General features: G+C 45.1%; 1 protein-coding gene across 4 annotated transcripts in view; it reads right to left on the bottom strand.

Moving 5' to 3' along the window:
• HACD2 (3-hydroxyacyl-CoA dehydratase 2) overlaps nucleotides 1–16037 on the bottom strand; it is a 97383-nt gene that overhangs the window by 24515 nt on the left and 56831 nt on the right. The window lies entirely within an intron of this gene.

The following is a 16037-nucleotide window of genomic DNA, read 5'->3' as shown; positions in this document are numbered from 1 at the left end:
CAGCCTGGGCGACAGAGCAAGACTCCGTCTCAAAAAAAAAAAAAAGAAACCTCAGGACACAGAATTCAAAACAGTTATACAGAAATTTGTCATTAAATTTTTGGGGAAAGATTAGGTTACATTATACCCAGTAGGTAGCTAAGATTTACCTACTAAGCACCAGGCACTGTTCTAAGCGCTTTAATGTGTTAACTTGCAGACCACTCCCTGAGGGGAACCACGGGGCCTGGGAGACTAGAACAGCTCCTGAGGAACCCGAACAGCCTACTCAGCCCTCAACTGGGCAACTGAGAAATGACCCAGTGGTCACAGCACTGTCATCCCTCTGCCTTAGCAGTTATCCCACTATATGGTGTTTGCTGTCTGCTGGATTCTGCTTGATTCATACTAGGCTGGAAGCCCTGTGAGGGCAGCAATTGCATCCCTCCTTTTCTCATGTGTCTTACTTAGTGCTTAGCACAATACCTAGGGCACAGAAGATACCAAATAAATATTTGTTGAATGAACAGGAATGAAGAAATAATAGACGGCAACCCATCTGTAGTCTCAGCAAATGTGCTCTGACTCGGCTGGAACAGCCTTGGGTGGGAGGGCAGCTCCTAAGGGGCTGCAGTGCCAGTTGGTCCGACAGCTGAGGGCTTGGGCTGGAGAACAGGACAGTTCTGACAACAATCTTGGTCCTTTACCTTGATTAAGCTTTTTTGAACAAAAATGTTAGTCATTTGGTTATTTATCTAAAAGGAATTTCATCCTTGATACTGAAACGCAATAGTAATAGATACAAACATGGTGGTTTTTTTTTTTAAAAAAAAGGTATCTGAATGAGTATGTAGGGTTTTTAAATCTTTTTATTTTTTCGAGACAAGAGTCTTGCTCTGTCTCCCAGGCTGGAGTGCAGTGGCACAGTGTCAGCTCACTGTAACCTCCGCCTCTCCAGTTCAAGTGATTATCCTGCCTCAGTCTCTGGAGTAGCTGGGGACTACAGGCATGCGCCACCACGCCCGGCTAATTTTTGTATTTTTTGGTGGAGACGGGGTTTCACCATGTTGCCCAGGCTGGTCTTGAATTCCTGACCTCAAGTGATCCACCCTCCTCGGCTTCCCAGAGTGCTGGGATTACAGCCATGAGCCACTGCGCTGGGTCTAGTATTAGTCTTTTGACACAACAATTTTATGTATAAAGTGCCCTTTATAATTTATTAAAAATCCACGATAAAGTGGCTGCTAAACAAAATACTATTCCTAAATGTGAGTTATAAAAATATTAATATTTCTTCCCCTTTAAAGGAGAGACTAATGTGCAACATAGATTTTTTTTTTTTTTTTTTTGAGATGGAGTCTCTCTCTGTCGCCCAGGCTGGAGTGCAGTGGTGCGATCTCGGCTCACTGCAAGCTCCACGTCCCGGGTTCATGTCATTCTCCTGCCTCAGCCTCCTGAGTAGCTGGGACTACAGGCACCTGCCACCCTGCCTGGCCAATTTTTTGTATTTTTAGTAGAGACGGGGTTTCACCATGTTAGTCAGGATGGTCTCAATCTCCTGACCTCATTATCCTCCCACCTCAGCCTCCCAAAGCGCTGGGATTACAGGTGTGAGCCACCACGCCCGACCAGATTAAAAAGAAAATCCTACAGTGATAAAGGAAACTCGTTAAAAAGTTCTTACCATTACAACACCAATAACTGAGAACTACTTTTTTGATGTGAATAATGGCCAAGTTAAATGTTCTGGCCTATCAAAACAACTCTTGGTCACGAAGTAAGCTTTTCTGAACATGCAATGAAAAAATATATAAGCATGCAATCAACAAGCAATACATGATTGATTCTGCATTTATGACAAGGCCAGAGATGCAGATCTGAATGCTAAAATGTTCCCATTAGTCCAATTTTAATGGTTCCTATGTGTTCAGCCTATTTTCTGGAAAACATGAAGAAAGGATGGTCGGTACCTCAACTAGCCAACTAGCCTAGCTTCACCACCACTGGCCTCTACTCCAATTGAGTACAACTCTGGAATCAAACAGATCTCCAGACTTCCTGGCTGCATGTCCTGAGGCAAGTTACTTATCCTCTCTGATTCTCAGCTTCCTCATTTGTAAACTGGAGACATCAGAAAAACATATTAAGTGCTTAGCAAAGCCCTTGCCATTTTAGCAGTTACCATTATTATTCCATGAAGGGAAAAATTCAATTTATTGAGATCCTACTATCTATGCTAGTCACTGCTGAGACTCCATACAACCTGATGGCTGCCTCTTAGGCTTCATTACGAAGAAATGCTTTGTGTTGTTCTTGTTTTGCTTTTTGTTGCCTAAGTATTGTTTAAAAGATGCCATATCTCCCTCTACTTGAAGGTTAACATACGTGTACCAACTCTGAGATGTCTAAGGATCTCACCAGCTGCTAGTCTTTCCCAATATTCTTCCTTAGTCCTGTTTGATTTGCTCACCTCCAAAAAGCATGTTATTAACTGTAAAGCTTTCATGCAACTATTACCTTCAACCCAATTCAAACACAGATACTGCATCAGAATGGAGTCATATTTAATCCCAAATCGTATTTAATCCCAACCTTCATCATATATCTAATCTAGTCTAAATATTCTATGAAGTGATAGTCCTTTAACTCCAGCAATGACAGCCCAGAGAACAATATTCTCAGCAATTGGTGACTGTGGCCCCAAGGAAAGAGCTGGGGCCTACTCATCCCACAGTCTGCCCCCAAATCTCCAAATGCAGTTTCCCACTGTGCCCACCCAACACTCCGAAGGCCACTGACAGAAAGGTAGCTGAAATGTCAAAAGAACATGAAACTGGCAATATATTTTGTGAAATGTCATGGTTCTTTCTGTTCTATGACAGTGTGATAATTGCAAAAATTTCAAAAGGTGGGAAAAAGGCTATGAACACCATCTCTTGGAGCAGAAGTATCAAAATGGTGACCTATGGTCCCTGATCGTAGATGTTCTGTTTGGGCTTGTACAGTGCTTTAGAAATATTTGAACCAGTTTTTAAAAATTAGGAGATTTCTCATTTTAAATATCTAGATTTCTGCCTTTTCTTAAAAAAATTAGATTTTACAATACTGAATCTGTCTGGCAATCTCTAGCTGAGGTGCACACTGACTGCTTGTGTGAGATGGCATGCACCCTCCAGTCACCATGCGTTTCTTCCATGTTCTTTTAAAATCCTGTGGGACAGACCTCTGCCGCCAACAGATAGCCTCTGCTACAGATGATAAAGTGCTACACAAATGTCATGCAACATATTCGAAAACTCTAAAGTTTTAAAAACTTTAGTTATTTAAAAGTCTGATTAGTTTTTACACTTGAGGCTCTGAACATACTTTCCTTTAAGGCAATGACCTTGGCAAAAGATTCTTTAAACCTGACCTAACGAGACAGCACCAATGCAGAAGGCAAAAGAGATTCACGATTTTCACGTTTTGGGTTATTCTGGTAACAAGCCACAGCAAAGGCCAGGCGCGGTGGCTCACACCTGTAATCCCAGCAACTTTGGGAGGCCAAGGCAGGCGGATCACAAGGTCAGGAGTTTGAGACCAGCCTGACCAATGTGGTGAAACCCCATCTCTACTAAAAAATACAAAAATTAGCCAGCGTGGTGGCACGTGCCTATAAGTCCCAACTACTAGGGAGGCTGAGGCAGGAGAATCGCTTGAACCAGGGAGGTGGAGGTTGCAGTGAACCGAGATCCTGTCATTGCACTCACTCCAGGATGACAGAGTGAGACTCCGTCTAAAAAAAAAAAAAAAAAAAAAAAGCCAGAGCAAGAAGATGTGAGAGGGAGAAGGTGCCAAAACCTGTCCTGCTAAAAAACAAACATTTATGGTTTGAAGAAAACAAAAGCTAAAACTCTTAATGTGGCAAGCCTAATAATTAGTTTTTCTGAAGAAAACAAAAGTTAAAAATCTTTAGTGTAACAAGCCTAATAATTAGTTTTTCTTCCCCTCTAAAATGCAAAGCATGCCCTTAGCGTGCACACACACAAATCCACACATGTACACCAAGGCACATCTTACAAATTCCGGAAGTACACCAGGGTTTTACTCCAGACTTGGAAAGAGTCCTCTCTCTGGAAAATGCAGACAGCTTAGTCATATGCTTTATTTTTTCTGTGATGCATCTCAGTTTGCAGTGATAGGTTTTGACTGCAGGGCTTCTTGATACGGGTAAGTTTAAAAAGGTTACTGAACTCTCTTCCCTGAAGAAATGGAAATACACTGTATGGATATTTCACAGGAGTGATGGGGGATAATTTTTTTACGTTCCTCTATGGTCTTTAAGATTCCCAACGAGATCAGTTACCTGACTGAATTCACTGTGCGGGACAACTATCAAGGGGTTGTAGGTACTGGTATTCTTATCATATTTATGTATTTTTAATTAAATTCTCTGATATCCCCTATTAGTATTTCAAAATAGATTTATTTTGAAAAAGCTACACTACATAAAGGACTGACGTTTTGGCAAAGAAGCAGGTAATAAGAGAGTTCCAGGCCGGGCGCGGTGGCTCAAGCCTGTAATCCCAGCACTTTGGGAGGCCGAGACGGGCGGATCACAAGGTCAGGAGATCGAGACCAGCCTGGCTAAATACGGTGAAACCCCGTCTCTACTAAAAAATACAAAAAACTAGCCGGGTGAGGTGGCGGGCGCCTGTAGTCCCAGCTACTCGGGAGGCTGAGGCAGGAGAATGGCATAGACCCGGGAGGCGGAGCTTGCAGTGAGCTGAGATGCGGCCACTGCACTCCAGCCTGGGCGACAGAGCGAGACTCCGTCTCAAAAAAAAAAAAAAAAAAAAAAAAGAGAGTTCCTCCTCCCGCAAGTTTTCAAATGAATATTAATCAATGCTTTAAAAATGCCACCTATTGTACTGTAGAGCACATCTGCTTAAAAGTAGTTTACAGGTAATAGTTTCTAACTTTTCTTGGCTTTGCTGACACAGTTTAACATGCTCACGATGCATGCCAATTACCTCACTTTTACAGTGAGAAATGAGAATCTTCAAACTCAGTGGGATAATAATGTTGACTGTACTCCTACGGCATATTTTAACTCAAACAGGAGAGAAAAGGCATGTGAAATGGTTTCCAACAAAGGCAAACTTAGCAGGTGAATCCACTGCAGAGGCCAAGCTGCAGCCCTCTGAGAGGTGAGGCCTGTATGGCCTCCTGACTCACCATTTAACCAACTGCTACCTCTGCAGTGCATGAAGAGAACCCCATCAACACCATTTCCCAAACCTGCAATTAGGATTTTTTATGACAGTTTAATCTAGAGTACTTAAAAAAACTCTTAATTTAAGGAATACAACATACCAAACATACCTTATAAATTTTGTTTCTTTAAAAGAAAAATTGTACAATCTTTTACATACACGTAAGATAAAATATATGAAAATCAAATTGCCTGAAATCGAGAGAATGATAAATAATGTCATACTGAATAGCTAGAGCTACACTGTCCAATAGTGCAACTTCTAGTCATATGTGGCTATTTAAAATACAATTAAACTGAAATTCAATTCCTCAGACACATTAACCGTATTTCAAGTGTTCACATGTGGCTAAGAGCTACTGTATTGAAGAATGCAGATACACAGAACATTTCCAGCAATGCAGAAAGTTCTATTGGACAGTGCTGGGGTAGAAGAAATACCCACAGGAAACATGTTGGTAACCAACAGCTTTCCATCACTGTATGGTATTAAAAAGTTACTTTTTTGTCTTGAAATAAATAAGCACCTTAATTCATTTCACTTTGAAGTCATGGATGAAAGCTGGTTTGAATGTCAGGATTCACTTACTGGTGACTGCCCACTAATAATACAACTTGACAACATAGTTTGAACACAGAGCCTTGTTCCCCCATGTTATTCATTAATTTAAGCTGATCACATATAACCACAGCTAGAAGCACACAGGCTTCTAGCCTGGAAATCTCATGTGCTTATTTGGAGAACTACTATTTTAAGCCCAAGGTAATGATTTTTTTCTTCCTTCACTCTCATTCCTTTTCCATGACAGTTTCCTAAAGTGAAAAGTCAAGCATCTTTGTTAATCCCAGAACTGCAAGTAACCAGATTTAGCTCTAAAGAGGCTTCCCACTATTGGAAAGTAGCATCAATACATATGTTAAGATACCACTCGACAGTATAGACACATCTTATGCTTGAAGAGAATGTATTCCAACAAGCTTGTCGAAAATTTCACCATCAAAAATAGGAGTAATGTAGGAGACCCCATGGATACATACAGAAGATAAATTAAATGAGAGGGGGTTAGTATAATATTTTAGAAGGCTAACCAAAGTGCTAAATGCACTGAAAAACCTAAAATCTGGAAGTCCTGGGACAGAGAGAGGAAGAAGTTGATCAGTGCTCAATCCTGAAGGGACTGGAGTCTGCCAGGACAGTCTGAAATGGGGTAGGCTAGGGCAGGGACAGCTCTGAGTCTTAGGGGAACCTCAGGACAGTGGGACATTTTTCTCTGGGGCCACTAGGTCAGGACCTGGTCATTCCTCTCCTGAATGAGATTTCCCCAAATTAAGATAACTGTGCAGAATATATTAAGATATATTCTGGTATAAATGTCCCTTCTCACATGAGAATTGACAACTAGGAATGGTGCATATCAGATTTTAGCCCTTGCGGTAAGAGAGCCAAAAAAAAAAAAAAAAAAAAAGGCCCTGAGAAGCTTCCCATGTCTAGGTGTTTGTAGGGGCAGAGTCACCATGGGGAGGAGGGCACAAGGTGCAGTGGAGGCAAGCCCAGAGTGGAAAAAGATTAACATTAAAAACAAGTGAAACCAATTTCCTGGTTTTGCTGTGCTTGGAACCTATCCAACTATTACTTGACAAAGAGGTTCTGTATAAAGTACTGTATAAAGTGGTGGTAACATTGGCTTCTGCGGTTTAAGAAGATGCTTGCTTGCTTTCTCTTTCTTTCTTTTACACGTAACTAAATTATCATCAGAGGATACTATATTTTAAACAACAACTGAGTTCTGGTGGAATTTTTCAAGGGCTATAAAGGAACTAAGGCAACGGGGGAAAGATGCAACATGGGATGACAGAAGTGAGCCCACTCTTGGCCAGTGTGGTAGCTCATGCCTGTAATTCCAGCACTCTGGGAGGCTGAGGCAGGAGGATTGTGTGAGGCCAGGAGTTGGAAAAGAGCCTGGGCAATGGTTTGAGACTGTACCTCTACAAAAATAAATAAATAAATAAATAAATAAATAAATAAAAATTAGCTCAGTGTGGTGGTGTGCACCTGTAGTCCCAGCTACTCAGAAGGTCGAGGCTGGAGAATAGCTTGATCCCAGGAGTTTGAGACTGCTGTGAAATTATTGTGTCCCTGCACTCCAGCCTGGGTGATGACAGGATGACAGAGCGGGATCCTGTCTCCAAACAAACAAACAAACAAAACCAAAAAAGAGAGAGAGAGAAGTGAATCTACACTGAACCTAAAAGATCTAAATATTTTTTCAATATTTTGAAATAAAATCTTTACACACAGTACAAGGAAAATGTTGGAAAGGGACAGGCAGAAAAATACTGAGAGAAAAATAGACATGCTGATTTTGCCAAAACCATCTATGCTAAATATAGGTAACGGCAAAAGGAACCAGCTAGCTATGAGATAAGCAACACAATCTTTAAGTGGAAATGCCACTAAGTGCTGCTGCATTTATCTAGGAGCTGCCTCAAGTTTGATAGTGTCTGATTAACAATCAAATAAGGAGGTTTTTTCTTTTTTTTTTTTTTTTTTTTTTTTTTTTTTTTTTTACCTTTAAGAGAGGTGCCAATTTTAAAACGAAGATGATGTAAATCCACCCACAAGAATATTTAAAATAGAAAGTAATCAAATAGATGGAGTAGGGTGGAGGATTTTAGACATTCAGCTTTTAGGGGGGACAAAGGATACTGAACGTAACTCAATGGCCTTTGCTAACTGAGCTGCAATGTCACTGTGGACAGGGCACTGGGGCTAGACGACAGGATGGCACAGCTTTGATCCAAGCGCAGGGCCCAAGGAAGAAATGACATGCCTCTGACACAGCATCTCATCTCCTCATCTGAATGATGGGGGTAAGAAGCTGCCTTTCTGCCTCACCATGACACCATGTTCACAGATGGCGCACGCTGGGTAGTCCACAACACAGCCATGAGGGATAACACAGAAGGCATGCGGCCACAGGAGACACGCCAACCAGGGAAGCGGCCTCAGAGGCGGGAAAAACACGAGCACACTGTGACCCAGCTGGAGGACCCAGCAAGGAGGAAAAACCCCAACAACCAAAACACGATCGGGAGCGGGAGCATTAGGACATTATGTATCTGGTGTTTTGGCTTCTACAAGAGTGGAAAGGAGGAGGGAAAGAAGAAGAAAGGAAAACTGTTCTCTCTCTGAAGGAAGTGGCACTCCTCTGCACAGCAGCTGCTGGCTGCTCTGTAAGGGTTTCAGGAGCTGCTCAGTGAAAACCTGCATGCTGGAGACCGTGAGTTCTCTCTCGATAACTGCCACCTTGTTCTCATATATCCTTCTCACTTCATCTTCACAAAAACTGCCGTATAGCAGACAGGGCAGATATCAGTATTACTATTTTACAGATGAGAAAAACAAGACTCGGAAAGTTGAAGTGCTTCATCCTAAGTCACAAGGTAAATATTAAAGCTCAAACTCATCAACCCTTCACCTAAATTTTCGGTGCTAAGCCTCCATGTTCTAGAATACTGAGTCCTAATTACCTAGAAAAGAATAAAACTGTCCAGGTGAGGTGATACTTTTGAGGAATCCCACGAAGAGCTGTTGGCACTGTTTCCTCAGGTGGGAATAATTTGGCCTCTGAGGCGATCTCCCTGACGGCTCTGTGAGGAGACCTCCCTGACGGCTCTGTGAGGAGACCTCCCTGGCGGCTCTGTGAGGAGATCTCCCTGACGGCTCTGTGAAGCGACCTCCCTGACGGCTCTGTGAGGAGATCTCCCTGACGGCTCTGTGAAGCGACCTCCCTGACGGGTCTGTGAGGATATCTCCCTGGCGGCTCTGTGAAGCGACCTCCCTGACGGCTCTGTGAGGAGACCTCCCTGGCGGCTCTGTGAGGAGACCTCCCTGACGGCTCTGTGAAGCGACCTCCCTGGCGGCTCTGTGAAGCGACCTCCCTGACGGCTCTGTGAGGATATCTCCCTGGCGGCTCTGTGAAGCGACCTCCCTGACGGCTCTGTGAGGAGACCTCCCTGGCGGCTCTGTGAGGAGACCTCCCTGGCGGCTCTGTGAAGCGACCTCCCTGACGGCTCTGTGAAGCGACCTCCCTGGCGGCTCTGTGAAGCGACCTCCCTGACGGCTCTGTGAGGATATCTCCCTGGCGGCTCTGTGAAGCGACCTCCCTGACGGCTCTGTGAGGAGACCTCCCTGGCGGCTCTGTGAGGCGACCTCCCTGACGGCTCTGTGAGGAGACCTCCCTGGCGGCTCTGTGAGGCGACCTCCCTGACGGCTCTGTGAGGAGACCTCCCTGGCGGCTCTGTGAGGCGACCTCCCTGACGGCTCTGTGAGGAGATCTCCCTGACGGCTCTGTGAGGCGACCTCCCTGACGGCTCTGTGAGGAGATCTCCCTGACGGCTCTGTGAAGCGACCTCCCTGACGGCTCTGTGAGGATATCTCCCTGGCGGCTCTGTGAAGCGACCTCCCTGACGGCTCTGTGAGGAGATCTCCCTGACGGCTCTGTGAAGCGACCTCCCTGACGGCTCTGTGAGGAGATCTCCCTGACGGCTCTGTGAAGCGACCTCCCTGACGGGTCTGTGAGGATATCTCCCTGGCGGCTCTGTGAAGCGACCTCCCTGACGGCTCTGTGAGGAGACCTCCCTGGCGGCTCTGTGAGGAGACCTCCCTGACGGCTCTGTGAAGCGACCTCCCTGGCGGCTCTGTGAGGAGACCTCCCTGGCGACGGCTCTGTGAAGCGACCTCCCTGGCGGCTCTGTGAGGAGACCTCCCTGGCGGCTCTGTGAGGCGACCTCCCTGACGGCTCTGTGAGGAGACCTCCCTGGCGGCTCTGTGAAGCGACCTCCCTGGCGGCTCTGTGAGGAGACCTCCCTGGCGGCTCTGTGAGGATATCTCCCTGACGGCTCTGTGAAGCGACCTCCCTGGCGGCTCTGTGAGGAGATCTCCCTGACGGCTCTGTGAAGCGACCTCCCTGACGGCTCTGTGAGGAGATCTCCCTGACGGCTCTGTGAAGCGACCTCCCTGACGGGTCTGTGAGGATATCTCCCTGGCGGCTCTGTGAAGCGACCTCCCTGACGGCTCTGTGAGGAGACCTCCCTGGCGGCTCTGTGAGGAGACCTCCCTGACGGCTCTGTGAAGCGACCTCCCTGGCGGCTCTGTGAGGAGACCTCCCTGGCGACGGCTCTGTGAAGCGACCTCCCTGGCGGCTCTGTGAGGAGACCTCCCTGGCGGCTCTGTGAGGCGACCTCCCTGACGGCTCTGTGAGGAGACCTCCCTGGCGGCTCTGTGAAGCGACCTCCCTGGCGGCTCTGTGAGGAGACCTCCCTGGCGGCTCTGTGAGGATATCTCCCTGACGGCTCTGTGAAGCGACCTCCCTGGCGGCTCTGTGAGGAGACCTCCCTGGCGGCTCTGTGAGGAGACCTCCCTGACGGCTCTGTGAAGCGACCTCCCTGGCGGCTCTGTGAGGAGACCTCCCTGACGGCTCTGTGAAGCGACCTCCCTGGCGGCTCTGTGAGGAGACCTCCCTGGCGGCTCTGTGAAGCGACCTCCCTGGCGGCTCTGTGAGGAGACCTCCCTGACGGCTCTGTGAAGCGACCTCCCTGGCGGCTCTGTGAGGAGACCTCCCTGGCGGCTCTGTGAGGAGACCTCCCTGACGGCTCTGTGAAGCGACCTCCCTGGCGGCTCTGTGAGGAGACCTCCCTGGCGGCTCTGTGAGGAGACCTCCCTGGCGGCTCTGTGAAGCGACCTCCCTGACGGCTCTGTGAAGAGACCTCCCTGACGGCTCTGTGAAGAGATCTCCCTGGCGGCTCTGGCCCACAGTATGAAGCACATGCCCACTACAGACCCTTCCCAGCAACTCCACCCCAGTGTGAGGCAGTTTGATTCCTTGGGTCTCTCTCTTAAAAAAAAAAAAAAACCAAGGTCAGTCATGCTTCTTCAGTGCAATGATTTCAGATCTTCCTCTGCCTTAAGGCAGGCTCCTCAAGCTTCCTCTTACCTAGTCATCAGCAAAGACGCTGGATTTTGGACAGAGCACCAGAAATTCCACAGTACCTTTGCTTCGCAGTTTAAGGGAACGCTAAGGCTTTCATTCCTCAAGAATGAAACAATGGCTCTTGGAGTTAGAAAAGAGATGCTGAGATTGGGTTAGGCTTCAAGTCAACTAAGTAGAAAAGTAAATTAAAATCAAGAAGGGAACGTCACAAAAATTACAGCACAACACATAGGTATCTTAGATCATTTCTCAAACCTTGGAATTCTTAAAATTATTTGAGAAGCCTAATAAATATTCAGATTCCCTGGTCCCACTCCCAGACATTCTGTATCAAGTGTAAGGTGGGTCCTGCAATATGCGTTTTTAATAAGCTCTCTGGGTAATTCTGGTCCAAATAGCGCATACATCCTAGTTTGAGAAAGAGTCTTAGAACTTTTAAGGAGAAAGGCTAATTGGAAGGATTCATCTCAGAGCACTTGAGCAGTAAAAAAACAGAGAAGCAATGTGTTGCAGATAAGCACCTAGGGCCCACAATTGATGTGTACATCTGATGTACCGATAATTTAGCAGGAGAATCATATCCTAATATGAATATGGCATGGTGGAACTGCTGAGGAGGAAAAGCACCTATGGATCTTATGCAGGCATTTTCCACTCCATAGGGGAGTAAGAGAAGTCAGCACAACAACAGTTAAAAACATCATGTTTACATCAGGTTTTCTTTTTTTTGTTTTGTAGAGATGAGGTCTCACTATGTTGCCCAGGCTGGCATTGAACTCCTGCCTCAGCCTCCCAAAGTGCTGAGATCACAGGTGTGAGCCACTGTGCCCGGCCGTCATCATGTTTTTAAAGGGTGAGAAGGTGGCAGCTCTGATGCAGCAGAAAGACCTGGGATTTAGAATCCAATCCTGACGCTGCCATTTGTTGGGTGTGCAATAGTCACTTTGCTGCTGTAGCTTCCAAACTCTAAATGGAGGCTACAACCTACCTATCTCAAGGCATGGTTGTTAAGAGAGAATGATCATAACATACTTTAATAAAGCCCTCTGTAAACTATAACATATCAAACAAAAACCAATACTATTATAAAAAACTGGAGGTTACTTTCTTAAACACTAATTACAAGATTTTTGTAAGCATCCTGCTGAAAAGTTGGTAAGAATGGTTAATTCAGTGTCACAAAGCCCAGCATCAAGCCAGAAGGGGGCGGGACACAGCTGACTTGTTTTGCCAGAGCTTCTGTTTGTTCATCTATATGGTCTCTTGGAAAGGAAAAAGGTGGATGTGTTATTAGCTATGTTAGGTCAAGGAAAAGCATTTGAGCATAGAGATCACAATTCTTTTTTTCTTTTCTTGCTTCTGTGTATTGATTCAAATTTTTTCATTAATATCCTGCTGATCAAGGTATCACACTAGTTGATGGGTGGATCCTTATACGTCATAAGAGAACACCATCGGATCACTTTTTAGTTTCACAATGTACATGATGACATTTATGTGACTAGCATTCCACTGCGTAGAGAATTAAAATGGCAATCAATGATGCATGTCCCATAGAGCTTCTTTTTTTTTTTTTTTTTTGAGACGGAGTCTCGCTCTGTCACCCAGGCTGGAGTACAGTGGTGCGGTCTCGGCTCACTGCAAGCTTCACCTCCTGGGTTCATGCCATTCTCCTGCCTCAGCCTCCCAAGTAGCTGGCGCCCCCCAGTGCCGTACTACAGGCGCCCGCCACCACGCCCGGCTAATTTTTTGTATTTTTAGTAGAGACAGGGTTTCACTGTGTTAGCCAGGATGGTCTCGATCTCCTAACCTCATGATCCACCTGCCTCCCAAAGTGCTGGGATTACAGGCGTGAGCCACCACGCCCGGCCCATAGGGCTTCTTAAAAGGAAATACACCTCATGTGAAAAAAGTACAGTCTAGTCTGAAAAGGTTATATAGGCTACACCCTAGCACATCATGTACAGGTACAGAAAAACAAGGGAAATGAGCAAAGAAAGTGGGCAGGGCAGCGGGGTGGAGCAGGAGTCCAAATTCACATGTAATGTGATTAAAGTGAAGAATTCTTGTTCACTTTAGAGGGGAATATGATGTAAAAAGAAACTAAGAAATGATAGTAGTGTGAAAATAATTTGAACATTACTACAAGAAAGCGAGATATATGTGATTAAGCAGTTATTTCTAAGGTCAATTTCCTTATGCATTAATTATACAGTTCCCACCATTAAAGTAAGCAGAGCTGAATATTAAGGAAAATAAAGATATTTTTAAGATGCTTCAGGAAATCGAAGAATAGAAGTCATATGTGATGTTGTACAGAACAAATTGAATTATAGCTAATATGAAACTCCAAGGCAGGAAAAATAGCATTTGGCTAAGAGAAGGGGCCAGGGAACAGGTGACAGATAGCAAGCACTGGCCTCTGAGGGGCCACAGCAACAGGCTTTTCAAGGTGACAGACAGTAAGCACTGGCCTCTGAGGGGCCACAGCAACAGGCTTTTCACGTTAGCTGTTGAAGACACAGGGCAGGGATGGAGGGCACCTACTGCTCTAAACAAAAGCATGAATAAGGAGTTCTGTGCAAAGAAAAAGAGAATGAGGAGAAAAGAACTATGATCCTAGGACAGCAGAAAAGCTGAAGTCCAATTACAATGGGAAGAGTAAGTCATCAACAGTGCTTATGTAAAAACAAGAGGATCCAAGAGACGATGGGAAGACAATAAAATATACTGTACTAAATTCTTCAGAAAATGATATGCCTTTTCTTTTTCTTTTTTTTAAGCAGGTAAATAAAATGATATGTTAATGTTAGCAGAAACTGAGTCACTCTGGTTGCAGAGAAACAATTCTGAATACGCAAATGTAATGAGTACATAACAAATTACTGTAAAACTCAAATGTGATAATGTATGTGAAACCGTCTGTTATGTGTTAAGTCCTTTGCATCTGGCAGGCAGTGTGGCTGTGGAGGATGACACCAGGTCCCTGTACCTACAGAGACATTTAATAGCTTTGCAAGCCAACCAGTTTCAATGATCTACCCAGGAAATCCTGGCAAATGTTGCTAACAAAAACTTGACTAATAGAATTGCTTGATTTGAGTTGTAAGGCATTTTTGATGTACCTGTCTACCTGCTTTGGCAGATGTGCTCATAAGCCAAGGAGTGGTCACTAAGCGGAACGGAGGAAGCAGAGCCCACGAAGAATCTATCAATTGGTGGATTAGCACTCAGACAATATCTGACTATATTGGCAAAGTGATTGGATACTTCATAGTGAACAATATTTTGACTTCATGTACCTAGCACTTAATTACTGAAAGTACATACTTACCTATTTAAGAATGTAAATGAGTTACTACTAGGAAGAAGTTTTAGGTCATTGGAGACTATTGGAAGATAAAATTATGAGTTGTTGGTTAAAATGAAAAGGAAAAGGTATCTACACAAAAGTATGGGAGGAAGAAATATCACAGTCCTTGCTTATCTGGAGTTTCACTTTCTGTAGTTTCTGTTACACCTAGTCAACCACAGTCCAAAAATATTAAATGGAAAATTCCAGAAAGAAACAATTCTTAATTCTTAAGTTGTACACTGTTCTCAGCAGCATGATGAAATCTCATGCTGTCCCAATCTATCCCACCTAGGACACAAATCTTCCCTTTGTCCAGTGTATCCATACTGTATATGCTACTGGCCCGTTAATCACTTAGTAGCTAACTTGGTTATTAGTGCTTGTGTTCAAGTAACCCTTATTTAAAAAAGGCCCCAAAATGCAAGAGTAGTGATGCTGGCAATTCAGATACGCCAAAGAGGAGCCATAAAGAACTTCCTTGAAGCGAGACAGTAAAAGTTCTCAGCTTAATAACGAAACAAAACAAACTGTATGCTGAAGTTGCTAAGACCTACAGTAGGAACAAATCTTCTATCTGTGAAATTGTGAAGAAGGAAAAATAAATTTGTGCTAGTTTTGCTGGTGAACCTCAGACTGCAAAAGTTGCGGCCACAGGCCGGGTGCAGTGGCTCAAGCCTGTAATCCCAGCACTTTGGGAGGCCGAGACGGGCGGATCACGAGGTCAGGAGATCGAGACCATCCTGGCTAACACGGTGAAACCCCGTCTCTATTAAGAAATACAAAAAAACTAGCCGGGCGAGGTGGCGGGCGCCTGTAGTCCCAGCTACTTGGGAGGCTGAGGCCGGAGAATGGCGTGAACCCGGGAGGCAGAGCTTGCAGTGAGCTGAGATCTGGCCACTGCACTCCAGCCTGGGTGACAGAGCGAGACTCCGTCTCAAAAAAAAAAAAAAAAAAAAAAGTTGCGGCCACAGGGCATGATAAATGCTTAGTAAATATGTAAAAGGCATTACATTTGTGGGTGGAAGACATAAACAGAAACGTATTTCAGCAGCAATCGGGTTGTGTGCTATCCACGGTTTCTGGTATCCAGTGGGGGTTTTGGAGTGTATTCCCCTTGAATAAGAGGGAACTACTGTATAGGTTTAAAATGATGACTTGGGCCAGGTGTGGTGGCTCATGCCTGAAATCTTAGAATTTTGGGAGACTGAGGCAGACAGATCGCTTGAGCTCAGGAGTTTGAGAGCAGCCTGGGCAACATGATAAAACCCCGTCTCTACAAAAAGTACAAAAAAATTAGCTGGACGGGGTGGCACGTGCCTGTGGTCCCAGCTACTTAGGAGGCTGAGATGGGAGGATTGCTCAAGTCTGGGAGGCTGAGGCTGCAGTGAGCCGTGATTGCACCACTGCACTCCAGCCAGGGTGACAGAGCAAGAGGCCGTCTCAAAAACAAAACAAA

Source organism: Macaca fascicularis, chromosome 2 (genome assembly GCF_037993035.2).
Source record: "Macaca fascicularis isolate 582-1 chromosome 2, T2T-MFA8v1.1".
Lineage (NCBI taxonomy): Eukaryota > Metazoa > Chordata > Mammalia > Primates > Cercopithecidae > Macaca > Macaca fascicularis.
This window is presented reverse-complemented; position numbering and strand designations above follow the sequence as displayed.